This window comes from Ovis aries, chromosome 2 (genome assembly GCF_016772045.2).
Source record: "Ovis aries strain OAR_USU_Benz2616 breed Rambouillet chromosome 2, ARS-UI_Ramb_v3.0, whole genome shotgun sequence".
NCBI classification, from domain to species: Eukaryota; Metazoa; Chordata; class Mammalia; order Artiodactyla; family Bovidae; genus Ovis; species Ovis aries.
This window is the reverse complement of record NC_056055.1, coordinates 47,455,751-47,483,128: the sequence shown is the minus strand read 5'-3', so window position 1 is coordinate 47,483,128 and position 27,378 is coordinate 47,455,751. Positions and strand designations below refer to the sequence as shown.

The following is a 27,378-nucleotide window of genomic DNA, read 5'->3' as shown; positions in this document are numbered from 1 at the left end:
ATGGCCATGACCATTACAATTGCTTCTTGTTGCATTTCATCAGATGGCTCTCTGGGTACGTCTACCATCAGGGCCAGTGTTCCAAATGTCACTTCTTTTTGTTTCTCTTTGGAAAGTGTCTACTTTATATCTGTAGACTTAGAAATATTTGAAACCTAAAAGTTGAGAGTTATGTTTTATTCAGTAGGAATTTTGAGGACTTCATGCCTGGGAGGCAGCAACTCAAATTAACGAATTTACCTCTTTTCCATGCATGGGAAGATGCAATGTCAGGGCTCATTTAAATCATTCCCTTGATACATACCTCAACTATCTGGGATCTATATCCTGTATTCTCATATCGTGAGTTTCCTCAGGGCTCATCGTGGTTGGGGAGTGGCCGCAGTCTAATGCCTGTTGGATAACAGATATTTTTCTCCTTCCTGAGTTTCCTCAAGGTTCACAGGTTCACATTGGAAGGCTGTAATCATTGATGAATGACATGGCAGGAAATATTTCATTTCGCAGATCCTTTCGTCTTGGTCAGGAATTTGACCAATATTTGGGAGATATTTGTTAAAATGCTTGATATGCCAATCCAGGTGCTAATTTTTGGATTAGAACCTATTGGTAATTGAAGATTCTCTGGATTTTCTGTCTAATTATGGTCCAGTAGACATTTTCCCTTGTTTATTCCCATACCTAGAATCATGCTCTTACAATTATTTTTAGCTATATACATAATCTATTTCCTCAAGATGTTTAGCCATAGAAGTTTTACTGGAAGCCTGGATACTCACTGGGTACTGTAAGAGAAAACAATCTTATAAAATAGAACATAAGTAATGTAGTTAGTAAAACTGACAATGGTATAGTACAGCAGGGAGATACAAAGCAGAAGCAATTTGAATACAAGGAACAAATCAAAACAATGATTACTAAAACTAGTTGTAATCCAGTTGCAATAATGAGTAACCAAAGGAACTGTAACTGATTTGATGAGCTAAATGCAGTTTCACTGTACCAGGCAGGCATACATGCATGGCTTAATCTTTGAGACAAGCGTAGGCTACTGGCAGGATTGACCAGGTAGTGAGAAAATGATACACATTTCAGTTCTCCTTACAAAGGTAAAATTTACCAAATTACTGTAAGTCATAATTAGTTTAAGGGGAAGTTTTCCCTTACACCTTAAAAACACAGATTTAAACCAGTAATTTTTCAGAAAGAAATCATAAAAATCATAATGATATTCACCAGTACATTCAGTCCTATATAACAGATCCTTTCTGTTAACAGCTTTAAGAAGCCATCAGGTTTATAATTTCTTACCCAAATTCAGCATTGTGATTTGAAAGCCAGAGACTTGTATTGACCTAAAAGTCCTTTCTATAAATATTCTTGAAGAGGAAGTATTTTTGAAAAGGTATCAGAAAGAAGCCATAACTGTCCATAATGACAAAGACTTAAGAAAACACATTTAAATATTACAATGCAGTTGACAAAGTAAACTGGTGACTATTGTGACATATAATGCTTTCAAATAATAACTAAAATTATGACTGGTAACATAGATGGGAATAGCAGACCACTTGACCTCCCTCTTGAGAAACCTGTATGCAGGTTAGGAAGCAACAGCTAGAACTGGACATGGAACAACAGACTGGTTCCAAATAGGAAAGGAGTACGTCAAGGCTGTATATTGTCACCCTGCTTATTTAACTTATATGCAGAGTACATCACGAGAAACACTGGGCTGGAGGAAGCACAAGCTGGAATCAAGATTGCCGGGACAAATATCAATAACCTCAGATATGCAGATGACACCACCCTTATGGCAGAAAGTGAAGAAGAAGTAAACAGCCTCTTGATGAAAATGGAAGAGAGTGAAAAAGTTGGCTTAAAGCTCAACATTCAGAAAACTAAGATCACGGCATCTGGTCCCATCAATTCACGGCAAATAGATGGGGCAACAGTGGAAACCATTGCTGACTCTATTTTTCTGGGCTGCCAAATCACTGCAGATGGTGATTGCAGCCATGAAATTAAGATGCTTACTTCTTGGAAGGAAAGTTATGACCAACCTAGACAGCATATTAAAAAGCAGAGACATTACTTTGTCAACAAAGGTCCATCTAGTCAAGGCTATTGTTTTCCAGTGGTCATGTATGGATGTGAGAGTTGGACTATAAAGAAAGTTGAGCACTAAAGAATTGATGCTTTTGAACTGTGGTGTTGGAGAAGACTCTTGAGAGTCCCTTAGACTGCAAGAAGGTCCAACCAGACCATCCTGGAGGAGATCAGTCCTGGGTATTCATTGGTAGGACTGATTTTGAAGCTGAAACTCCAATACTTTGGCCACCTGATGTGAAGAGCTGACTCATTTGAAAAGACCCTGATGCTGGGAAGGATTGAGGGCAGGAGGAGAAGGGGACGGCAGAGCATGAGATGGTTGGATGGCATCACCGACTCAATGGATATGGGTTTGGGTGGACTCCGAGAGTTGGTGATGCACAGGGAGGCCTGGTGTGCTGCAGTTCATGGGGTCACAAAGAGCTGGACATGACTGAGCGACTGAACTGAACTGAACTGAACATTTTATCAGGACATATTAGATATTTAGGAACTCTATAAAAATTTCTAGGATATCTGCATCATTTACCATACAATGTAACCTAAGAAGATTTATTATTCATTTAATAACAATTCCCATGTAATTTAACATCCAAAGTGAACCTATTGGTTTCATATATCTCTTTAGGGTGTTTCAGGGACCCTTGAAACATCTCAAAGCTAGTTCAAGGTCAAAGGAACTTCATTATAATTTGATTTTGGAAGTTATATTGAAAAATATCAAAAAAGTTTTAAAACACCATAGGATCATAAGTCACTGTGAAACAATAATTTTTCATTTAACCAAAGTCACAAAACGATTAAAAGAAAACAAGTACAGATCACCTAAGGACACAGAAACGCTTGCAATCTGTTATCAAAATGGTATACTTCTAACAGAGAGAGAGAGAGGTCAAATTCCAGTCTTATATTCTTACTTAACATAATCCATTTACTTAGTTAATTTCCACCTAAATTTAGTTAATCCTGATCATGTATAAAACTTTCACAGTAAAAGGCGATTACATTCTTCATACCTTAACTGAAAACATACATTCTACCATATTGAAATGTTTTATTATTTTCAGTGGCTTTATTTATATGCTGAAGCTAGAATCCCTGACTTCTTGAAACCTTAATTTCTAGTGAAAACCAAGGGAGGCAAGTAATAGTTACCAAAATCTGGAGATACTATTTTAGGTGATTTTTAGAACATAATTATTCTCATAGAGTTTACCTAAAAGCTCTTATATAGTTTACATTTACATTTACTTTAAAGTCTCATCATATCAAGTTATATTTCTTGCTGACAAATTTGCAACAGGTATAACAAGATTTTATTTAACTTCTATTAAACCTATGTGTAGTGAAAATATTATACTTAATGTTGATTATTCTAAAGAGCTGTCTATATTAATTAATTAGATCAACAAATTTGACATAAATACTAGGCATTAATTTAATACTGAATACTTCCCAGTTCACATGAACCTGAAATTCAGTTAGATAATTTCTCTTACATTTATAATTTTTTGGCTTGTAATTGCTAATTTTTCTTTAAGCCAATTAAACAGAACTCATCCACAAATCAACCACAGACATATTATTCAAAGACAAAGACACAAACAAACAGAGACCTCATAGTTCTCAAATCAGATTTTAGCCCTGAGTAATGTGCAGCAATGTAAAACCCATCAATTTACAAAAGTGGTTGAATTAATGTTGGATTTCTGGCAAATAGAGAAAATTAAGCTCACTTGTCAGATGGCTATATATTTAGAGAAAACGCACTTATGATTTCTATTTACACTTGACAACATAATTTGAAATTACAATCAGTTTCGAAATTACTTTACCCTCTTTTCAAAATCTGCATTTTAAAAAGATAGCGGAGATGAGCATTCCGGAGAAGACCAGATACAACTTTTGCATCTCAAAGGTATAGGAACGTTTTCCTTGGGTGACTTTGTTTCCCCTTTGTGTAATACTTACAAGCCTCCTAAGATAAGCAGGAAAGGTTTGGGGAGTGGTATCTATTAGAAAGTCAATCAACTTCTTCCCTACTGTTAAAGTTACCCAGGACTCTTGCAGGGAAATTCAAACAGGATGCCTCAAGCCCAAGGGAGTCCTCTGGTCTCTTTTTGTCCTAGAACTGAAATAAGCAGCTCCAGGACAAAATCACTTTTTCCTTTTATTAGTAACAAACTGTATTTCCAGTCTTCATACCTTCTTTTCTGAAAACATACTATTTTTCTTAAGCCACCATGAACTGCCTTTAACATTAGTAGTCCCTGATTGGAAAATCCTAACACTTCTAGAAACATGCGACGTTCCAAAGCACAATTTCTTTCGTTAAGACGCAGCAAGACATGTGTCTAATGAACCCAAATGCCTCTCTCACAAGGGAAACAGAATAGGTAAATTTAGACCTGTTTAGCAATTAATGTTTCATCACAGTTAAAATGACATGGGGACTCAGTAGATTACTACATTTTAACTTAATTTAGTTTCAAGTTACCAAAATTTGAAGGGACTATTCTAAATGGACTTTTCCAAAATACAGTTATTCCCACGAAAGTGTGAAAGTGTTAGTCACTCAGTCATGTCCAATTCTTTGGGACCCCATGAACTGTAGCCTGCCAGACTCCTCTCTGTCCATGGGATTCCACAGGCAAGAACACTGAAATGGGTAGCCATTTCCTTCTCCAGGGCATCTTTCTGACCCAGGGATGGAAGCCGGGTCTCCTGCATTGCAGGAGTATTCTTTTTCATCTGAGCGACCAGGGAAGCCCAATTATTCCCATCAGTTCAGTTCGGTTCAGTTCAGTCGCTCAGTCATGTCCGACTCTTTGCACCAGGCCTCGCTGTCCATCACCAACTCCTGGAGTCTACTCACACTCATGTCCATCGAGTTGGTGATGCCATCAGCCATCTAATCCTCTGTCATCTCCTTCCTTCTTCTCCTGCCCCCATCCCTCCCAGCATCAGGGTCTTTTCCAATGAGTCAACTCTTCACATGAAGTGGCCAAAGTACTGGAGTTTCAGCTTTATCATCAGTCCTTCCAATGAATACCCAGGACTGACCTCCTTTAGGATGGACTGGTTGGACTTCCTTGCAGTCCAAGGGACTCTCAAGAGTCTTGTCCAACACCACAGTTCAAAAGCATCAACTCTTCGGCGCTCGGCTTTCTTCACAGTTCAACTCTCACATCCATACACAACCACTGGAAAAACCATAGCCTTAACTAGACGGACCTTAGTCGGCAAAGTAATGTCTCTGCTTTTTAATATGCTATCTAGGTTGGTCATAACTTTTCTTCCAAGGAGTAAGCGTCTTTTAATTTCATGGCTGCAGTCACCATCTGCAGTGATTTTGGAGCCCCCAAAAATAAAGTCTGACACTGTTTCCACTGTTTCCCCATCTATTTCCCATGAAGTGATGGGACCAGATGCCATAATCTTAGTTTTCTGAATGTTGAGCTTTAAGCCAACTTTTTCACTCTCCTCTTTCACTTGCATCAAGAGGCTTTTTAGTTCCTCTTCACTTTCTGCCATAAGGGTGGTGTCATCTGCATATCTGAGGTTATTGATATTTCTCCAGGCAATCTTGATTCCAGCTTGTGCTTCTTCCAGCCCAGCATTTCTCATGATGTACTCTGCATATAAGTTAAATAAGCAGGGTGACAATATACAGCCTTGACGTACTGCTTTTTCTATTTGGAACCAGTCTGTTGTTCCATGTCCAATTCTAACTGTAGCTTCCTGACCTGCATATAGGTTTCTCAAGAGGCAGATCAAAGTTTACTTAAAACTCCTATCTCAGTCATGTTTACTTAAAAGTTTAATCATATCAGGTTATTTTTCTCAGTGACAGATTTTACAATAAAAACAGTATGCACTTATTGATTTCCAGTAATGCTAGGTACAAGAAAAGTATATTTCTTAACTTTGATAATACAGAGAAGTCTGTATTTGTTAAACCCACAAACTTAAGCCAGTTAATTTTTACAGCACCAGACACCTGATCATTTTCCTGCTTGAATTTTAAAAGGTCTTCCCCCACCCCTCATTTTGGGGGATCACAGATGGATCAGGTATTTCCTGAGAATCCTGGCAGAATAGGCTTCCCAGGTGGTGCTAGTGGTAAAGACTCCACCTTCCATGAGGGAGACATGAGAGATACAGGTTCAATCCCTGGGTCTGGAAGATCCCCTGGAGTAGGAAATGGTAACCCACTGCAGTATTCTTGCCTGAAGAATCCCATGGACAAAGGAGCCTGGCAGCAGAATAGTTACACTGCAAAGGCAGAGGAGAGAGATGAAGGTTCCTCATTTCTTTTTTGTTCTTTAAACTCCCACTAAGTGGGCTCAGTGGGTAAAGAATCTGCGGCAATGCAGGAGACACAGAAGATCCGAGTTTGATCCCTGTGTTGGGAAGATCCTCTGGAAAAGGAAAAGCAACCCACTCCAGTATTCTTGTGTGGAAAACCACATACACAGAGGAGCCTGGTGGGCTACAGTCCAAACGGTCACAAGAAGGCAGACATGACTTGGGTCACAAGCAAGCAACCCAAGGCTGGAGTGTCAAACAATGTGGGTTGCATTTGTATTTCAAGGCATAGGTGGTCCACCATGCCCACAATGTCAGCAGAGACTTGCAGGAGCAGTTGGACAGACAAACCTAAATAAAACAAAGATACCAATGACAGAAACTTAAAGACACAAACAAGAAGAATTCAGGATTAAGGGGATGGGTGTGCAGGTGTAGGACTATGGGTGGGGTAAGGGAAGGAGGGACAGAAAAGACTGAAAAAAGAGAAAGTGACAGAAAGAGACTGCAGTTTCAATTCATGCCCATGTGGGTGTCTATTCAGGCACCAACCTGTGAGCTTCCAGAAAGGGCCAGTTAAGGAGGGAGCACCCTGTGCACTGCCCACTCGGGTGATCAAGCCTGGAAACCAGCCAGTTGTATGTTGCTGTGGGACTCTAACCCACAGGTGGGACTCACCCATGTGTACACCAGTGTATGGGAATCTGCTGCAGCACTTCAGCAAAGGGTCCCACATCCCAGTCTGTCTCAAATTGGGGGAAAATATAAGAGATATACAGAAAACAAATTGCAAACTGGAAAATGTAATTCCAACTGTATTAATAATTACATTACTGTGAATAGATTAAACACTCAAAATTAAAGACAAAAATTGATAGATTGTATTTAAAAGAACAAAGTCCTTATCAATGTCAACTCTGTGATGTGAAAGAAAGAAAGGGAGAGAGAGAGAGAGAGGAAAGAAGGGAGGAATGGAAAAAGAGAGAGAAGAAGATAGGAGAGAAATAAGTAAAGGAATCCAACTTTAAATGGAAAAATTAGAACCTTTAGTGCAGAAGAGATGATCCTATATGTTAGAAACCCCCAGTGAACCCACCAAAGCAATGTAAAACAAGACAAAACAGACTAGGATGAATAAACAAGGGTAGGAAGTTCATAGGAAGCAACATTTCTTATAAAATAAATTGCATTTATGTATTCTAGGTACAAAAATATGAAAAGAGAATTAACAAAATAATTTCATTCATAATAGCATGGAAAAGAATAAAATCCTAGCAATAAACATAATAAAGAAGTGCAAGATCTGTACACTGAAAACTATAAAATATTGCTGATAGAAATTAAAGGTCTATACAAAGAAACTGTTCTTGTTCACGGATCAGGAGATTTCATATTATGAAGAAAGCAACTCCTCAAATTGGTCTATAAATTCAATGCAGTCCCAATGAAAATTCTAGCAGGCTTTTTTTGGGTAGAATTTGACAGCTGATCCTAAAATTCATAGGGAAATTCAAAGGATGTAAAATAGCCTAAACAATTTGGCAATAGAATAAAGCTGGAGAACTTTCATTACCTGATTTCAGATTTTACCATAATACATACTAATCGAGACAGTGGACTTCTGGCACAGGAAAGCAATACAGTTCATTGGCACAGGATTGAGAGTCCAGGAGTAGAACCTTACTTTTTGTTATGAATTGATTTTCAACAAATGTTCTAAAACAATTCAATATGAGAAAGATTAAATTTTCTTTTTTAACCAAGAAAAGGTGCTAGTACAAATGGATATCCACAAGAAAGATGAAAAACTAAGAAACGGAAACCTATTATATCTGGTAGGTAAAAATGAACTAAAACATGATCATGGTTTCAAATGTAGGAAACAACCTTTACAATTTCTCAGAGAAAACACAGAGAAAACATAGGAGAAACTCTTCATGATCTCTTAGATATAACATGCAAAGCATGAGTTATACAAGAAAAAATAGTTAATTAGACTTCATTAAATATCAGTGAAGGCAGAGTCCAGGTAGCCCTGTCATTTTGACTAGGCCACTGGACGCCTGGCCTTGGCCTGGCCTCTGTGAAGTGATGTGACCCTCGTGGTTGCGACACTTGGGGTCTCTACTATAGGTGGCAGGGGAGTCTCCACAGTGCGTGGGAAACCCAAGGTGATGGGAGGCTCTACGGTGGCTGGGACATGGAGGCCAGTGGCCACGGCAGGCCAGTCTGCGATCCCAGGGCTTGCACGTCTGTGGAGCTGTCCTCATTAACTCCACCTGGCTCCTTTCCACCGCCCACTGCTTTCTCAAGTGAGTCTATAGCCTAGGCTGCCAGCACGGGTGCTGGCAAGGGAGGGGGATAGTGTCCCACGTTAGCTCCTCTGGGCAGTCTGTGGCCTTCAGGGGCATGTCGTTCCTGCTTTGGCCTGTGTACCCTCCACCTGGACTGTCCTCCCGCTCACCTGCCCAGATCCTCCTCATGCTCTGCCCTCAGCCCCTGTAACTGTTTCCCAACTCAGGTGTGCCTCAGGAGAGCAGCAGTGTCTGTCCTCGCTGCCATTTGGTATGGACCCATCTCAGATCAAAACTTCTTCTCAATGCCCCCTATTTCCAGGTGTCAGACTCTAGGCAGGGGCCTGGGACCGTGTGTATGACCAACAGCTGGGCAATTCTTATTACTCCTGCAAAACTGTGTGCCCAGGAGGAGTCATGGTCACTGGTGTGCATGCAGATAGCCGTGGTGCCAGGCTGCATAAGTGGGGGTGGGCTCCCTGGGAGAGTGACAGGGCTGCTCAGGAGTCTAATTCACCTAGCCTTTTGGGGCTGGCTTAGTTACAGACTTCTGAACAGAGGAGGAGGGGTCACCAGGGAGTTTAGGCATCACAGTCCAGGTCTGGGCATAAGAGCTTTGAGGGCTCAGAGTCTGTCAGCACCCACTCTGTGCCATGCTCCATGCAAGCCCCTCTGTGACATCAGGGTGAAGTGACAAATCCCACTTCACCATACCTCCATCCTGTCAGAAGAGAAAGCCCAGCATGGGTGAGAAGGGCAGAGCACATGGAGTGGGGGTGGAAGGGTCAGGAGAAGGGCTATGGAGAATGAGCGCCTGCTGGAGGGCAAGGATCGGATGAGGGGAACATGAGAGAGGGTCTCCAAGTAGATGAAGTGTGAAGATTGAAGGCTGGAGGAGAAGGGGATGACAGAGGATGAGTTGGTTGGATGGCATCACCGACTCAATGGATATGAGTTTGAGTAAACTCTGGGAGTTGGTGATGGACAGGGAGGCCTGGCGTGCTGCAGTCCATGGGGTTGCAGAGTTAGACACGACTGAGCACGTGAACTGAACTGAACTGGTTTCAGCACCTGTGCTGGGGAAACAAGGCAAGGTTCCATTTCCTGCACCCAGTTGCTCATTTATTTAACAAATATTTTGTAAATCTTTGTAACTAAGTGGAGAAGCAGGACTTGGGCAGGGAGGTGTTTAAAGAAAAGGGATGGTCAGGAAGAGTGTGGGGCCAGAAGGTGGGTTGTATGGGGTCTCCAGAAGGGTAAAGTGAGAGAGAGAACTGCCCCAGAATGCCTGCTGTGTACAGTCAAAAGGCCTTCATTTGATGATCCCACTGAGGACATTTCCTGAGCAAGGTTTCAGTGCTTCTGCCATTCTAGTTTCTAATGGAGAAAGCAGCCATATGTCTGAAACTGTAAATAGGATATCAATTAGCCTCAAGAAAGAAGGCCTCCTGAACATTCAAAATGGATGGACAGAAGCTGTCTGGCGTCACAAGGAGTGGACAGGTCCAGAGGGGTGTGGGCAGTTAGATGAGGATGCAGGGAAAGAGCTAGTCCCCACTTGGAGATGATGGTGACAGCGCGCCTTTCTTCCTCCAGGAAATCCTAAGCCCTAGGGAACTATCGGGTTCTGTTAGGAAGCACCCAGCTGTACCAGCACACCCGGCACACCCAGGAGGTGTCTGTGACATGGATTATCACACACCCAGACTTCAAGAAGTTATATCCCTTTGGGATTGACATTGCCATGTTGCAGCTGCGCTTTCCTGTGAACTTCACCTCCTACATCTTCCCTGCCTGCCTCCCAGTCCCTGGCATGAAGCTCCCCAGTAACTCATCCTGCTGGATAACTGGCTGGGGGATGTGCAACGAGGAAAGTGAGAGGTTATTGGGGAGTTGGGGGGGATGAGAGGAGGAGGAGGAAGGGGAGAAGGACAGGAGCAAAGAAGGGAGGTATGTCTCTACCTGAGGGGTCTCCAGGCAAAAGTCCCCTTGGCCCACTATGCTTCATTTCCAGAGGACTGGACCATTCTAGTTCTAGTTCTGAAAATGTGTGATTCTAAGGCTTCGGTGTTCTCTAAAGTGTAAAGTTCCGAAGTCTGGGAATCTGACTTTGGAATCAAGAATCTGAGTTCTTGAAGTCTTTCTGGTTCTTGATTCCAAGGTTTAAATCAACCATAGATCTGAGATGACTTGATCCAACTCAAAGGTCATGGTTGGGGCCTGACTCCTTCCAGGTCACTGACAAACTCTCTGATTTCCCAGTGCCATAGGAGGTGCTTGGGAAAAGTAGAAAGAAAACTGAAGTATTACCTCTGACCTCTGAACCTGCCTGACCAGTTTAGAGTGATTATGACTTAGAGGATTTCACTCTCTGAAACTCACTTTGCTCTTTTCCCAGCTCAGGTCAGTTATCTACTTTGTAGGGTTATTAGGCAAACTGAGTAACAGGAAAAAATTGTATTTTTTAAGATTGAAAGAGGAGAAATCTAGGCCAAAAGTTATGAATAACTTATAAGCAAGAGTCTTCATTAAGGAAAGGAGTGTTTACAACTTGGTGAAATGATTATGATGCAAAATTATGGAGGGAAAGAATATTTATTTGTAATTGTTTGTAGGGTCATAATTTGGTATGATGTTCTACAGAGGTGTTATAAGCATTTTGAATAGATTCTGTCTTCATTGGGTGGGATGTTCCAGCATCCACGGTCCTTGCTGATTAGTGTGTCAGTAACACTCAGTAATTATAGGACAAACAACCAGGTCTCCATAATTCTTACAGCACACATGCACACGCAACACACCCAAACACACACAACACATGTATACACACTTCACACACACACACACACACACACACACACACACACACACACACACACACAGGCTAGTTCCTCCTTGAGGACAGGGACCCTGTCTTTCTTGTTTCAATATCCCAGTCTGTGCCCCAGGCAGGGCCTGGCACCTGGTAGGTATCCCACTGCTGCCCCCGGGTCCTTCTTCACTGGACCTCCAGACTGATCTCGGCTCCCACCCTGTGTGCTCTTTGTTAGTCTCCACATAGCTGTCTGAGTATTTGCTTTAGAGCAGGAGTCATGCCAGTCCCCTCCTCATCACCCCCAGTGCCTTCTCATTTCTACTTAAAATAAGGTCACAACTCCCTGCCTTGGCTCTCAGGCCCCATTCCTCTCTCTCACCTCCTACTGCATCCCTCACCCACACCACCCCAGCCAGCAGGCCTCCTTCCTGCCTTGATGATGCCAAGGTGGTTCCCACCTCAGGTCTGCACCTTGACTATCTCCCTGGACTCATTTGCTTTTCCGACTAAGCTCATCATGCCTTGTTTCATAACATATGCAGCGTGGCTACTCTTCTGAGCAGTTTTACTCGATCACGTGAGCTAAAACAGGCAACCCCTAATAGCACATCTTCTTGTTTTATTTCCTTTACACCACTTATTAGATCTAAAATAATGATACTTATTTCATTTAACCTCTCTGCACCAACTAAAAATGTTAGTGTCATTAGCTAAAAGATACTTAACATGAGGATGGAGGAATAAATGAGTAAACTGGATGAAGAATAAATGAGTGATAGGGCGAGAGGATGGATGGCGGGAAGGTGGGAGGATGAATGGGTGGAAGGGAAGATGGCTGGGCGAATGGTTGAGAGGATGGTGGGCAGAGAGATGGAGTGAGTGGGTCTATTGATGGAGGGGAGAATGGAGAGATGGGTGAAAAGATGAGTGTATAGGCAAATGGATGGAAGGCTGAGTGGGCGAATGGGACATGAGGAAAGATTGGTAGTAGGATGGAGGAACAAGTGGATGGAAAGCAAGGTTAGTGATAGACAAAAGGTGACTGGATGGGATGGTTTGTGAAAGGGTAGATAGTTGGTGAACAATTGCTAAGCACCAGTGAGTGGCAGGTGTTGGAGGGATTTGCCATTTTCCTTTGTGAAATAGTGCGTCTGTTATTATAAAAGAGGTAGAGGGAATAGGATGAGTTTGGAAAAGTTTGAGAAACAGGGGAGGGCTTATTAGGCATAGGTAGAAGTCTGAAACAAGGATGAAAGCTCAGGTGTTTGGAGAAAACCCCACATCGAAGTATAGTGCTGACCGGTAAGGCAGAGCTCTGCAGCTCGGCTACAGCCTCCTTCCCTGATTTCCTACTTATCCTCAGAGCACCTCTGCTTGAACCCTTCCATCTCCAGGAGAGAATGTGAGCTTCGATGAGAACAAGTTCTATAAACTTATACGGAGATGGAAAAGGCAAGAACTGCTCTGTACATGTGGACATGCTGTGGGCTGGGGACTTCTCCACAGGAAAGTCCATCTGCCAAGTGAGTAAGGTGCTTTCTCTTTTTCCCTCGCCTGTTCTCAGGGCCTCAGTTTCCCTAGGGGAGGGGCTGTGTTGCCTCTGCTCTCTTTGTGGAGCCCCTGGGACTTCCCGTTTCCCCCTCCATGCGTCTTCCTGGGCTCCATCCCTTGGCAGTGTCCCCCAGGCCAACCCCCCCTTCCTAACTCCGTTGCACATGAGGACATCTACAGCATCTGTTCTTGAAGTATATTTTAAAGGTTTTATTGAAGTGTAACATACATACTAAAGAATATATCCATGCTCTTTCCATAAGTTGGATAAATTTTCACATAGTGAGGCAACATGTGATCAATACCCCAGAGGCCCCGCTCACACCTCCTTCTTGTCACCAACACCCAACACAACCCACCATCTTCATCTTCGGTACTTTAGATTAGATTCTGAATGTTCCATAAGTAGAATGTATTTCCAGTTGTCAGCCTTTCTTGTCTTCACGTTGTATCTGTGAGATTCGTCCATGCTGTTGCCTGCAGTTGTAGTGTGTTCAGTCTCCTTGCTCTACAGGACGCTCCTGTGCGCATTGAATCCTATGATTAGTTACTCTTAGTGCGTATTTTAGTGCTCCAAGTGTTTCATTTCATTTCACTCCAAATGCTTTATCTTCTGATTCACAGAATCCCGTGAGTAGTACTGTTGGAGGAAAAGGTATGCATGTATTCACCTTTGGCAGACATTACCAAACGTCTTCAAAGTGGTTCACCATTTCCACTCATTGAAGCAGTGGATGAGAGTTTATATTCTCACCAATACTTAGCACTTTCCATCTTTTTTCATTTTAATAGCTTACTGTAGTTTGATTTTCTTGATGACCAATTAAATATACTTTCACATATTTATTATCACTGGATATCTTTTTCTGTAAAGTTTCTTTTCAAGATTTTTTCCCCCCTCTTATTTTTCTGTTGGGTGCTCTGTCTCTTCGTTTAGGGGCTCTTTATGTATTTTATATATTCCAGATATCAGTCTACTGTAGGATATTTGTGTGTGTGTGTATTTTTTTGCATTTGTTTCTTTGTTTTCTTTTGGCTGTGTTGGGTGGGCACTAGTTATGGCACTCGGGCTCTTCGTTTCTGCGCGCGGGCCTCTCTCAGTTGTAGCATGTGAGCTCCAGAGCACGTGAGCACAGTAGTGGAGGCATGTGGACTTAGTTGGCCTGTGGCACGTGGGATATCAGTTCCCTGACCAGGGATCCAACCAGTGTCCTCTGCATGGGAAGGCAGATTTGTAACCGCTGGATCACCAAGGAAGTCCCACTGTTGGATATTCGAATTTTGATGCTTTCTTTACACTTTCTGTTTTCCCCTGTTTTATAGGTGAGCAAACAGGTCCCAAAGAGGGTAAGTGGCTGCCCTAAAATGTGGCAGCACAGCCTGAGCCCCTGTGTCCACTCTTACACCCCACCCTGAGCCCACGTCTGCTCTTATACCGCTCCCTGAGCCCACGTCCACTCCTCCACAGACCCAGTTTCCACACCAGTCTCTGCAGGCTGCCGGTTCGTCCATGCCAGGCACAGCCTTTGTGCCTCCACAGACCTGGTGTTGTTCATGCTTGGGGCCCTGAGAAACGCCCTGTGGTGATCTGCCAAGCCCCTCAGCTCCAGCTGTGTGCCTCAGGACCCAGCCTGGTCACTGGAACCTTCCCCCCTCCCCTCCTCCAGCCCCATCAGGTCTCAATGGTCCCTTCTTGGCTTCCCTGTCCACCAGCTGTGACCCCGACAATCCAAGCTTGAAAAGCCAAATAAAAACAAATGAGAGTCATCCTGATTCTGTCTTGGGGCCCTATGGCTCCTCCTGATCCTCAGCACTCAGCCCTTCTCTTGAGGTCTGTCGTCTGATTCCCTGGACAAGCAAACAGGAAGCAGCAGGGCCATTACAGCAGGAGGAGGGCAGGGGTGGGGACTCTGAAGGAGCCCAGCTGGGGAGAGAGAAGGGCCTCTTCCTACCGTGGGAATGCACAGGCCTCAGAGGAAGAACATCAGTCAGCTCCAGCTGCTGTAACAAATATCACAGGCAGTGTGGCTTAGACAACAGGAACTGTTTATCACAGTTCCGGAGCCCAGAAGCCTGAGGCCTCTCGCCTTGGCTTATGGACACCACCTCTGCCCTGTGTCCTCACAGGGTCTTCCCCCTGCGTGTTTGTGTCCACATTTCCCCTTCTTATAAGGGCACCATTTGCAAGCCAAGGGCACCCCACTCCAGTACTCTTGCCTGGAAAATCCCATGGGCAGGGGAGCCTGGTAGGCTGCATCCATGGGGTCGCTAAGAGTGGGACATGACTAAGCGACTTCACTTTCACTTTTCACTTTCATGAATTGAAGAAGGAAATGGCAACCCACTCCAGTGTTCTTGCCTGGAGAATCCCGGGGACGGGGGAGACTGGTGGGCTGCCGTCTATGGGGTCGCACAGAGTTGGACACGACTGAAGTGACTTAGCAGTACCCGGACCCATCCTAGTGGCCTCATTTTAACTTGATTATCTCTTTAAAAGCTCTACTCCAAATAAAGTCACATTTGGGGACTGCTCTGGTTTTACAGTGGTTAAGACACCAGGCTTCCTCTGCAGGGGGCATGGGTTCAGTCTCTTGTTGAAGAGCCAAGAACCCACATGCTGGACTGCGCAGACAAAAAAGTCACATTCTGAAGTTCTGGCGGTTAGGACTCAACATAAGAATTTTCTGTGTGTTAGTTGCTCAATCATGTCTGACTCTGTGACCCCATGGAGTATATAGCCTACCAGGCTCCTCTGTCCATGGAATTCTCCAGGCAAGAATACTGGAGTAGGTTGCCCATTCCCTTCTCCAGGGAATCTTCCCAACCCCAGGATCAAACCTGGGTCTCCCGCATTGCAGGCAGATTCTTTACCACCTCAGCCAATGGACTGGGGTTGGGGGTTGTCAGAATTCAGCCCGTAATAGGAAGTAAGACATATTGTCAGGTGTCTGTACTGCAGGGGAGTAAGAATCTTTCTCAAGGTAAAGAAGCATCACTCCCCAGGTTTGGAGAAGGGACGACCTACTCCCTGCGGAGGTAAGGGGATGATACCCGCATCAGGACAACTGAGCTGGACTGAGATACATGACCCAGGCCATGAGGAAGGGGGTTCCTGCCTACAGTAGAGAAGGCTCTTGCATGTGGGGGATCTGGCGACTGAGTGGGAGACCGAGCGAGGAGACCCTTGCCAGGCTGCGAGCTGAGGTCCAGTCTGGCAGACCTCACACCTCTGCTCCTAGAATTGACTCCCAGTAACTCCTCACCCACCCCCATGTCCTCTCAGCCACCCCCATGATCCCTCACGCACCCCATGTTCCCTCACGGACCCCACAGATCCCTCACCCACCCCATGTTCCCTCACGGACCCCATCATCCCTCACCTACCTCCATGGTTCCAAACTCACTGCCCACCTTCCTGTCCCTGAACCCCACATGAAATTGCTCCCTTCTGGCCAGGGCCTCAGGCCAGCCTGTCCCAAGTGTCCACACACCTTCAGCAGTAGGAGCCTAGTGTCTTCTTTCTGCTTAGCTGACTCAGGACTTAGTTGCCTGGCAATAAGCCTTGAAGCAGTGTTCTCATCATCCTTTCTGCCAAGTACCTGACACAGAGTCATTGTGTAACCAGCAGCAACCCAGGAGGCCTCAGAATGTACCCACCCCAGACTTTGCATGATAATATGGTAAATTTCCCCTTTAGCACGTATCCAATACTGACTAGACGCTATTCAAAAGATTCAGGCCAAGTTCTTTCCAATCCTGGCATTGCCCATATATCCTGGACTCCCACAGACAGATAACCACAAATGGACTCACATGCACTCTCACACGGATCCCATCTCTGGAGCCAGGAACTCGCGCTCGAGTTGAAAAGGTCTCAAAAAAGTGTCTTCCCAGCATCCACACATTTCCACAGTCCCTGCCTTTGGCCATCCCTCTGGCTAGAGTTCTACCACTGAGGTACCACCATCAGCTTCAGCCCTTAACAGCCCAGCAGTCTCTGGAAGGTGAAGACTAACTTTCCCTGCCTTGGTGGGGAACTCTGGTATGGGTCCTTAGGCAAGATTGCTCAGGGCCCTGGAGTAAGGGAGCTACTGAGACACCATGTGGTCCACACACATTCTCCAGAAGACCAGGGGAGCTCAGGCAGTTCAGCTGCACTAGTAGCCACTCCACTGGTCCTAAAGTCTTATTTTCTTCCCAACCCCAGCGGCCTCAGGCTGGCTGTGCCCTGGGGCCAGGCCTTCCTATATCTTATTTCTGGAGGTAGGTGTTTTTCTGCTCCCCACCCCCACCCCACCACCGCCCACACGGTTTTCCTTAGACCTCTAACCAGGGGATTCCAACACATATCATATTCACATAACAGATGGACTGAATGTCAGCTCCAGGGCAGCCAGTTCCCCATTGCCTGAAAGTGACTTAGTGCTCAGCATTCTTATCTAGGTTTAGCTGCTTTTAAAAGATAAACTGAAGCCTAGCAGGGTTAAGTAGTTTTTCAGAGGTCACATAAGTAGGAATTAGTGGGAACTAGGGGATTCAAATCTTGATCTTTCTTACAGAACTTGAATATCTTTGTACTCCTGCAGACTATACTCAGATCCTGTTACCCTGTGTTCATTTTCCTGGAGTAAACAGCCAGGGATGCGATTGCTGGACCATATGGTAAGTATATATTTAGTTTTTTAAAGAAATAGCCAAACTGCTTTTAGATTTGACTGTATCATTTTACAGTTCCATTAACAGCACTATGACATACCTTATTCTTGGCACACTCACTAATAATGAAGTTAGTTTTCATTTTAGCTGTTCTAAATCAACATGTGATTTATTCTCATTGTGTTCCTAATTTGAGTTACATTAAAGACCAGGAGTTTTGAACATCTTTTCATGAATTACTTGTCAAACAGATGTCCTCTTTCGGTGAAATGTATCTTCATATCTTTTCCTCATTTTCTAACTGAATTGTTCCTATTTTTATTGAGTTTTGATAGGTTTGTATACACTCTAAGACTTTTGTCAGATGTGTGACTTGCAAATAATTTCTCCAAACTTGTAGCTTCTTCTCATCCTTAACAGAGTCTTTCATGTAGGAAAATATTGAATTTTCATAAAATCCAATTTTCTCTTTTTTTTTAATCAATAATGTTTTTCCTCTCAATGTGTTAAAAGCCTTCACCAAGCCCTAGGATCCAAAGATTTTCTCCTATTTTCTTAAAAATGTTTGAAATTTTACATTTAAATCTGTTCCATTTTGAGTTAATTTTAATATTCTTTAAAAACTCTATTCCTTTTCCATTATATTGCTTTTTAATGTTTGTAAAAATTTAAAAGAGCAGTTGAGTCCTTTGGGACACAAATTTTTCTTTCTGCTTAAAAAGTTTTTTGCTCCTGGTGAAAAAAAAAAAAACTAACTAAAGAAAAAAAATGCCTCAAAGGGCAAAGCTGTATGAAAACTTAACAGTGGCCATATTGAAAAAGAAAAATAGGGAATTGGGAATTCAGAACTCAGGTTCTTTACTCTTCTTTGTTACAATTGTGTAGCAAATTGCCCTTAACTCATGCCCAGTTCCTCACGATTTCTACCTTTTTTCCCAATTCTAAATCTGAAAGATTTCAATGATCCATATATTGGATACTTTCAGAGGGTTTGACCAGTCACTGGAAGGGAATGGCTTGTCCATCTGCATATTTTCCAGGCCTTTAGTGCTTTTCAGTACAAAAATATCTTCTTACACGCACCTAACTTTTTCTTTTTTATTCTCTGGGTTAGCTACTCTGTGCACTCTCCCTCAACCTTCGTTGAGAAGATGAGGTGAGAGCAATTTAAGGAAAATCACAGTAAACTTTATTTAACAAACAAAAAACATCAATCAAACTGTTAAGGGTTGAAGAAATTAACAACTTGGAGACATTTCTCACTATCTGAGCTTTTCTCATGGGAAAAGATGGAATTATTTTTAACCAGTAACTTCCCACTAGAGGAATGGGGAGGTAAAATATTGTACCCTGGCACTCCAGAAAGGTGGGCTTTCTTGTTGATTCTTCCCCTTGTCCTGTCAAAAAATTGTTAAAAAATTCTTATTCATGGCTCTGAGTAGAGTTTGAATGAACCTTCCCAGGGCCACTGATATAAAATTGAATTTTGGAAAAATTATCCCATCTCATGTCTATAGTCATTTTGTACTCCATCAAAATCTTAGACCACGGAGGCAGATACAATTAAATGAGTCCAGAAGTAATTTGGGGAGACAGGCAACAGAAGGGAGTAGCAGAAGTCCTTTGGACCATGATCTCTGACTATCATGCAGAAAGGAGGGAGGCAGGTATTGCTTGCTGAGAAAAAAATCTATGGTTATGGATCACAGACCTTAGATGACCTATAGTATTCTACTGAAGCATGGAACATTAGAAGTGCAGTGGGATTCCATGCTTATGTCTTGTAGAGTTTTCAATCTGTGTGCTTGGAGGCTCTCAGTATTGTTAGATACCAGGGGTTTTAAGAGGTAGCCTGTGAAGTAGAAATGGTACTAATTTTGGAATTGATCACTAAGAGAATCTGATGATTGAATCTTCTTTGTAAAGTATTACTAACCCAAATCAGTAAGTTGATTCTGCTACTATCTCTTTAAAAAAAAAAATTAGGGAGCTTAAATTCTCCAATATATAATAAAAACGGAAGGGAGCATAAAACTATTCCCATGCTACTGCTGTGTCAACTGAAACTGACCCAGATTTTCAAGTCTTGATCAAAGTTATTGATATAACAAACACCTTGCAAGGAAACATCTGAGAATCAACATTTACTGAAGACCCTCCATGAAGTAAATAAATAATAAGAAAAAATACTCTAGTCGAGTGAGTATATTTGGAGAGTGTAGGAATGGAGTCAGCACACAGTATCTCAGAGCGTTTTCCAGATCTGAAATTCTTTGCTAGAGCTGTTCTTTAATGGAAACGTTTGGCCTACTAGGGAAAAAGACCTACTGGTTTTTGACAGACATAAACAAGAATCAAGGAACTGCAGTCCAAGGGCATGAAAAGGCATGAAAGGGCATGAAAACACTTTCCCAATTTAAGGATGGAGTTCTCCAAATCTCTTGTATTTAAGTGCTTGGATTTCAGGTGTGAAACGTAAAAATCACCGATGCGCAGTTCACAAGAGCTGATTTTAAGAGAGTGCTATGAAGCTTCCCAGTGAGAGGCCATGGACATAGAAGCTCCTCAGCCTGTTCGAACCCTCAACTTCTCTGCCCTCCTGCAGCGACCTCCTCGGACAGTTGTCTGTGTACCCAGTGTCTGCACGCATGCGCATGCCCACTGTGGGCAGGCTGACGGCCATTACTCAAGAGCTGCTCCCAGCTTCTGTTAAGGTTGTCTGCTCAGGAAGACAGGAACTGTAGCTGAAATACAGAGGGCGGAGCCCCAACCGCCAACCTGGCTGCGTGGACAGAGGTGCCACTCAGGGCAGTCTCTAGCATCAGTTACAGGAACTTTGAGGTAAGGGAGACACAGACTTTTCAACCCTCAGGTGTCGCACTCCGTGCTGTTTTTCACCCTGGGGGTTACTTGTGCCCTTGTCAGTATAGGGAGACTCCCCTACACTGCTCAGTTCCCTTGCAGTGTTTACACCAGGGTTACTGGCACCTCTGGGGAGCAGGTTGCAAGAATGCTTCCCCGACTGCAGGGCCTGTAGTGGAGGGTCAATCGTGAGAGCAGTTAAACAGGTGCCATTCTAGTCCGTGCCTTTTGAGGAGTATAAAAGCTAAAGGGAATTTCTTCCACTTGAAAGCGCTCATCGCAAGAAGTAGTGCAGGTCATTGGAAAATGAGTGGAAAGTGAGTGAAGATCTAACATACATTCTCATAGTTTCATAGGTGAAAATATTTAACGTGAGAATATCAATCGACACATATGTTCAAAGGGCAGTCTTGTCCATGATGAAGTAGCAGACATGTATTTGTAGTCTGATGTCAAATCATGATTGATTTGCAAGCATAGATGGGGTTTGTAGGTAACTAATTGGTTAGTGGGAGTCTGATAGGTTGTCCAGTGTGCAGGCTGGTTTTGTCTGTGGATATTTGTGATTAAGGGGAGTTCATGCCTCTATTTTTGTGAGTGTGTAGGGGTGAGTGTTGGATTTGGAGGGTGTTGAGATTGTAACACAGGAATCAAGTAGTTGGTGATTAGGTGTTTGATGTTTGAGGACTATTTTTACATGTGCTTTTTCACCCATGAATTTGGGGATTTGTATGTGTTTAATGGTAGATTTTTCATATGTGTAAGGGCAATGTTAGGAAAAGTACTGGTGTATATTAGTTTGGGTGTACAGTCTATTTTGTGTCTATTTTTCCTTTGATTTTATCTTTGACCCAATTTTTTAAAATGTTTTATACAGCATAATAAATATAATTAAAACTGGTGTATTTTATATAACAGTTAAGAAAGTAAATCCTAAGAGTTCTCATCACAAAAGAAACATTTTTTCTTTCATTTTAATTTTGTATCCATAAGAGATGATGTTCATCAACCTTCTTGTGATAATCATTTCATGATATATGTAAGTCAAATCATTATGCTGTATGTCTTAAAATTATGCAGCGGTCAATATCAGTTGGGTCTTTTTTTTTTTTAAACCATTCAACCACTGTTTAATCCATTTATATTATTTCTCGATCAGCAGAGATTAGTTACTGTTTAGTTAATTGTCTTATTTATGGTTTGTAGGTGTTTTGTCCTCTTCCTGTCTGGAGGGTTATAGTTCTTCTTAACTGTGCAATCTGCCCCCCATCGTGGGGCTGGACTAGTGTGAAGGTTTCCTGATGGGGGACTTGTGCTTGTGTTCTGTTGGATGAAGCTGGATCATGTCTCTCTGAAGCGCAGTTCAGTGGTGAGTTTCGGGGTGTCTATGGGTTTGGTATGACTTTGGGCAGCCTATATGCTAATGTGCTGGATTGTGTTCCTATTTTGCTGGAGGATTGGCATGGGGCATCCTGCACTGGAGCTTGCTGACACTTAATAAACAAAATTAATAACAAAAGATTAAAAAACAAAAGTTAAAAACATAAAGATTAGACTCTCAAAAGTACATTATTGAAAACAAAATATCAAACACAAAAATAAAAAGTATTTCTTAATTTTATTTTTAGAAAAGGTAAAGTGGACTACAGAAAGAACCACTTTAGGACAATATGAGAAAAAAAGAGAAGGTGGAAAGGAAAAAATAAGAATAAAAAATGGGGAGTGGGGAGTATATATAGGGCGGTAGTGAGAGGAATGTCTGTGTGATTCTTCCTTGTTCCTGCTCCAGTCGATTTGCCTACTCAGAAGGCCCTCCGATATATGTAGGAAGGTCTCTGGACCTGTTGTGGACAGTGTGGGGTCAGATCAGACTTAGATCTTCCCTCGCCCCAGCTGTACTTGCTCTCAAAGTCTGCAGTATCCCCTAAAGCACACAGTCTTGGGCTAATTGTGAGACTTTAATGTGCTGCACCTGCCCCTTCTCAGGAGGTCCCCCTTCTTTGCTTTGCTCATGCTCCTTTGAATTTTGGCCCACTGCTGCTTTCAGGTCTCTCTCCAGTGTCTGGTCTCTGCCCTGACTCCAGGCGGCGAAAGTGGCCTCTTTTTTGGGCTCACTAGCTCATTTGAGCAGAGAAGGCAATGGCACCCCACTCCAGTACTCTTGCCTGGAAACTCCCATGGACAGAGGAGCCTGGTGGGCTGCAGTCCATGGGGTCGCTAAGAGTCGGAAACGACTGGGCGACTTCACTTTCACTTTTCACTTCCATGCATTGGAGAAGGAAATGGCAACCCACTCCAGTGTTCTTGCCTGGAGAATCCCAGGGACAGGGGAGCCTGGTGGGCTGCCATCTATGGGGTCGCACAGAGTCGGACATGACATGACTTAGCAGCAGCAGCTCAGTTGTGCTGTGGAGAGGGAAGGGTACCGCAAGAGCTGCTAGGGTGTGTGGGGAGTGCTCAGTGTGGTTGGGCCACACAGGGCTGTCACTACAGCCTGAGGTGATGGTGCACTTCCCAGGGGAGTTGGTCCTGGTTTGTTGGACCCTTGGCAGAGCCAAGCCAACTGGGCTCCCAGCTGGGTCCTGTGGAGGTTGCCACAGTCTTAGGTGAGTTGTGTGTTTCCCCAGGGGAGTTGTCCTTGGGTTATGACCCTGCTGGCTGGCAGATCTGAGCCACTCAGGGTTCCGGGAAGATGTGGGTAGTGATCCGCGGCCACTCACAGCTTGGCTGTAGATGTGATCCATGGGTCCATGGGGCCAAGATTGTAGTGGTCCTTTGCCTTTTGCCTCTGGCAGTTGTGCGCCTGCTTTTCTGCCTCTGCGGCTACAAACTGCAGCCTGTTCTCCCCTCCTAGGTATTCTCCATGGTTCTGTTCTTTGTTCTGAGTGCACGCAGAATTAGAATGCTGCCTGAGAGCCTTCCCACAGAAGTGAACTTTCTCTAGTGGTCCCAGAGTTTCCCCTGTCCTGCTGTGCTGTGTCACATTAACCCCCTTGGAGTATCTTCACAGCGTTCAGCCCCAGTCCTTTCCCTGAGGACCAAGCCCCACAGCCAGAGCCTCCGCACCCAGCGGAGTGTGTGAGCTTCTTTTTGGCTGGAAATTGCAATTTGGCACAACCTCTGTGCAGAGTTTTCTCTGTTTTGCATTATTGTGCTTCCATCTGAGGTTCCTAAGCTCCCCTATAACCCCACTTGTGAGGGGGTTTCTTGTTGCCTGGAAACTTCTCCTCCTTCAGGACCCCTTCCTCAGGATGGATTCTCAAGATCCTTTGTCTCCCTTTTTGTCTTTGTCTTTTGCCCTACCTCATTCCAAGTAGATTGGCTTGCCTTTCTGGACTCCTGGGGTCCTCTCCCAGGGTTCAGAAGATGTGCTATGGGAATTGTTCCACATACAGGTTATCTTTTGATATATTTGTAGGGGAGAAGGTAGTTTCCCTGTCCAATTCCTCCATCATCTTGAAACCACCCCCCTTCTATAGCAAGTTTTGAAATCAAGAAATTTGAAACTTCAAACTTTATTTTGCTTACACATTATTTTGCCTGTTCAGGCTGTTAGAATTCCATGTGAATTTCAGGATGAAGTTTTTTATTTTCTAAAAAAAGAAGACCTCATTATAATTAGAGACTGTCATCTGTGCATCACTTTTAGTATTGACAGCATTACGTCTTCTAGCCTGTGAACACAAGATGCGTTTACATTTGTTGGCATGTTTATTAATTTCTTTCAGCAATATTTTCTAGTTTTCCATGTACATCTCTTTTTTCCCCTTGTAAAGTTGTTTCTAGTATTTACCTCTATAGTTCTTGATATGATAAATGGTGTTGCTTTCTTAATTTCTTTCTCATGTTTTCCATTGTTAATGTAGAGAGACAGAATTGATTTTTAAATGTTGATTTTATATCTGACAACTTTTCTAAATTCATTTATTAATGCTAAGGGTGTTTTTTGGTGTGTTTGTGTGTAATCATAAGGTTTTCTGCATATAATATTGTGTTGCCTGAAACTATAGTTGTTTTATTTTTCCTTTTCGATTTAGATATCTTTTAGTTTTTATCTTGTCTTCTTTATTCGTCTAGGAATTCTAGTAGTGTACTGAATAGAAGTGGTGAAACAGGCTGCCTTTCTATGTCCCTGATTTTCACGGGAAAGTTTCACCACTTAATAGCTATGACTTTTCCCATATGTGACCTTCATTATGTTGAAGTCATCAACTTTTTTTTTTAATCACAAAAAGGCGTTGAATTTTGTGAAACGTTTTATTTTCTGCATCAGTTAAGATGATCACATGATGTTTATTTCCATCTTTTTAAGTGATATGCCATATTGATTTTTCTCATTTATTGAACCAATCTTACATTGCAAGATCAGTCCCACTTGGTCATGGTGTATAAACCCTTTCCTCTGTTGTTCTGTCTTATTGTTTTTTAAAGGGCTTCTGCGCCAGTTTGCATGAGGGATGTTGGTCTGTGGTGTACTTTTGTCATGTCTTTGGCTTTATATCCAGTGTAATGGTGACCTCATAGAATGACTGAGGAAACTGTCTCCTATTTAATTGTTTGGAAGAACTTGAGAAGACTTGGTGTTAATTCTTTCCACTTGGTAGAATTCACCATGAAGATACTTGATGCTGGGTGTTCAGTCACTGGAGGTTTTTTGATAGTTATTCAATATCTTCACTTCTAGAGCTGTTTAGATTTTGTATTTCTTCATAATTCAGACTTGGTAGGATGTTTCTAGAAACCTGCTCAGTTCATCTAAGTTGCCAAATTTTCTTTTTATGCCTATAAAGCTGGTAGTAATATCCCTTCACTTCTGATTTTACACATTTTTTCCTTATCTCTTTATGTAATGGTAAATTTAAGTAGTTTTGTTCATTTTTTTGATTTTTTTTCTCTTTTTTGAGGGATACCTGACAAAACCATGGTGTAGCTAAAGTACATAAAGTGGTTATTTGACATACATATGTGTTGTGAAAGGATTCTAACAATCAAGTTAATTAACATACCCATTACTTAAGTACATAAAGTGGTTATTTGACATACATATATGGTGTGAAAGGATTCTAACAATCAAGTTAATTAACATACCCATTACTTCTCACATATTTACATTTGTATATGAGGACATGTAAATTCTACTCTCAGAAATTTTCAATTACAGAATAGAGTATTATCAATTATAATCACATTATACATTAGCTCCTCAGACTTTATTCTTTCATTTATTTTTCATGTTGCAACAGAAGATTTTTTATCCGTTTACCAATCATGCCCAGCTACAGAAACAATTCAACAATTTCTACTCTGTGTTCTATGATTGTCCTTTTTTTGATTCCACATGTAAGTGATACCATGCAGTGTTCTTTTCCGGAAGGCTTATTTTATTTAGCATAATGATCTCCAGGTTCATTCATGTTCTTGTAAATGTCATGATTTACTTTTTTTGAGGCTGAATAATATCCCATTGTATATGTTATGTATGTATATTTGTGTGTGTGGTATCACATATTATCATGTATTCTTTATGGACTCATCCACAACAAACTGGAAGGTTCTCTCCATGCCATTACTATGAATGAAGTTTCAAAGGACATAGAGAAGTACCGATATCTCTTGAGAATAAAAGCATTTTAATTCCTTTTGCTCTATGACTGGAAGTGGAATTGCTGGATCACATGGTATTCTAATTTTATTTTTTTGAAGGATCTCCACACTGTTGTAAATATTGGTTGTACACATTTGCATTGCAAAGCACAATGCACATGGTTTGTTCAGTGATATCAGACTCACTATGAAGGAACTATCACAGTGTGTATACTCAGATTCTAAAGAATGTCTGTGTGCGGGTCTCAAAGAGAGGTCTCTGTGTGAGATTGCTCAGTGTAGGTCTGTGGAAGTTTCCTGTGTGGGGTAAATGTGTGTCTATCAGAGGTCTCTGTGTGGGGTCAGTGTGGGTGTTTGAGAGATCTGTAAGCAGGATCAGTGTGAATCTGTGGTTGACTCCTGTATGGGATCAGGGTGGATTTGTGGAAGATTCTCATGTGAGGGTAGTGGAGTCCCTGTGTGGGTCAGTGTGGGTCTGTCAGAGGTCTCTGTGTTGGGTCTGAGGGTTCCTGTGCAGGGTCGCTGTGAGTCTGTGGTAGATCCCTGTGTGGAGTTAGTGTGGGTCAGTGGGAGGCCCAGTCTGGGGTGTGGGTCTCTGGGAGGGCCCTGTGCTGGATCAGTGTGGGTATATGGGAGGTCCCTGTCTGGGGTCAGTGTGGGTAGTCTTCATGGGGACCCTCCATTGCTGTCCTTTCTGCACCTCACGGCAGGAGAAGGGCAAGTGACTCTCCCCGTCTGCTTTCTTGCTGTTCTGTCAGGGTCCCTCCTGTGTCACTTCTCCAGATAGGCGCCTTAGTTCCAGCTCACCTGACTCAGTGCTCACCTCTTGGCACCTCTGAGAGGACCTCACAGCAGGCGGGCTCAGAATCCACGCTCTCTGCTCCCCTCTGTGAGCTCTGGAGGTCACTCGACGACCTAGGTCACAGCCCGTCCCCTCAGACCCTGGCTGAGCTCCCACCGCTATGCCCCCCATGGAGGACACGGTGCAGAGGCAGAACTAGTCTCCAGAGAGAAAACAGCAGAAGCAGGCCCGTGTCCTCTACCCCCACAGCCCCGGGCCTGGTCCCACATGTGGGGGTCCTGACAGGCATGGAGGCGGGGCCATTCCAGCTGGCTCCTGGATCGGGGACCCCTCCAGGAGCAGATCTCTCCACAATGGGAGTGTCTGTGACATAG

The 27,378-nt window shown here is 43.1% G+C and overlaps 1 pseudogene; it reads left to right on the top strand.

Annotated features, from left to right (window-relative positions):
* LOC114113067 (serine protease 40-like) lies at positions 1 to 27,378 on the top strand (annotated as a pseudogene).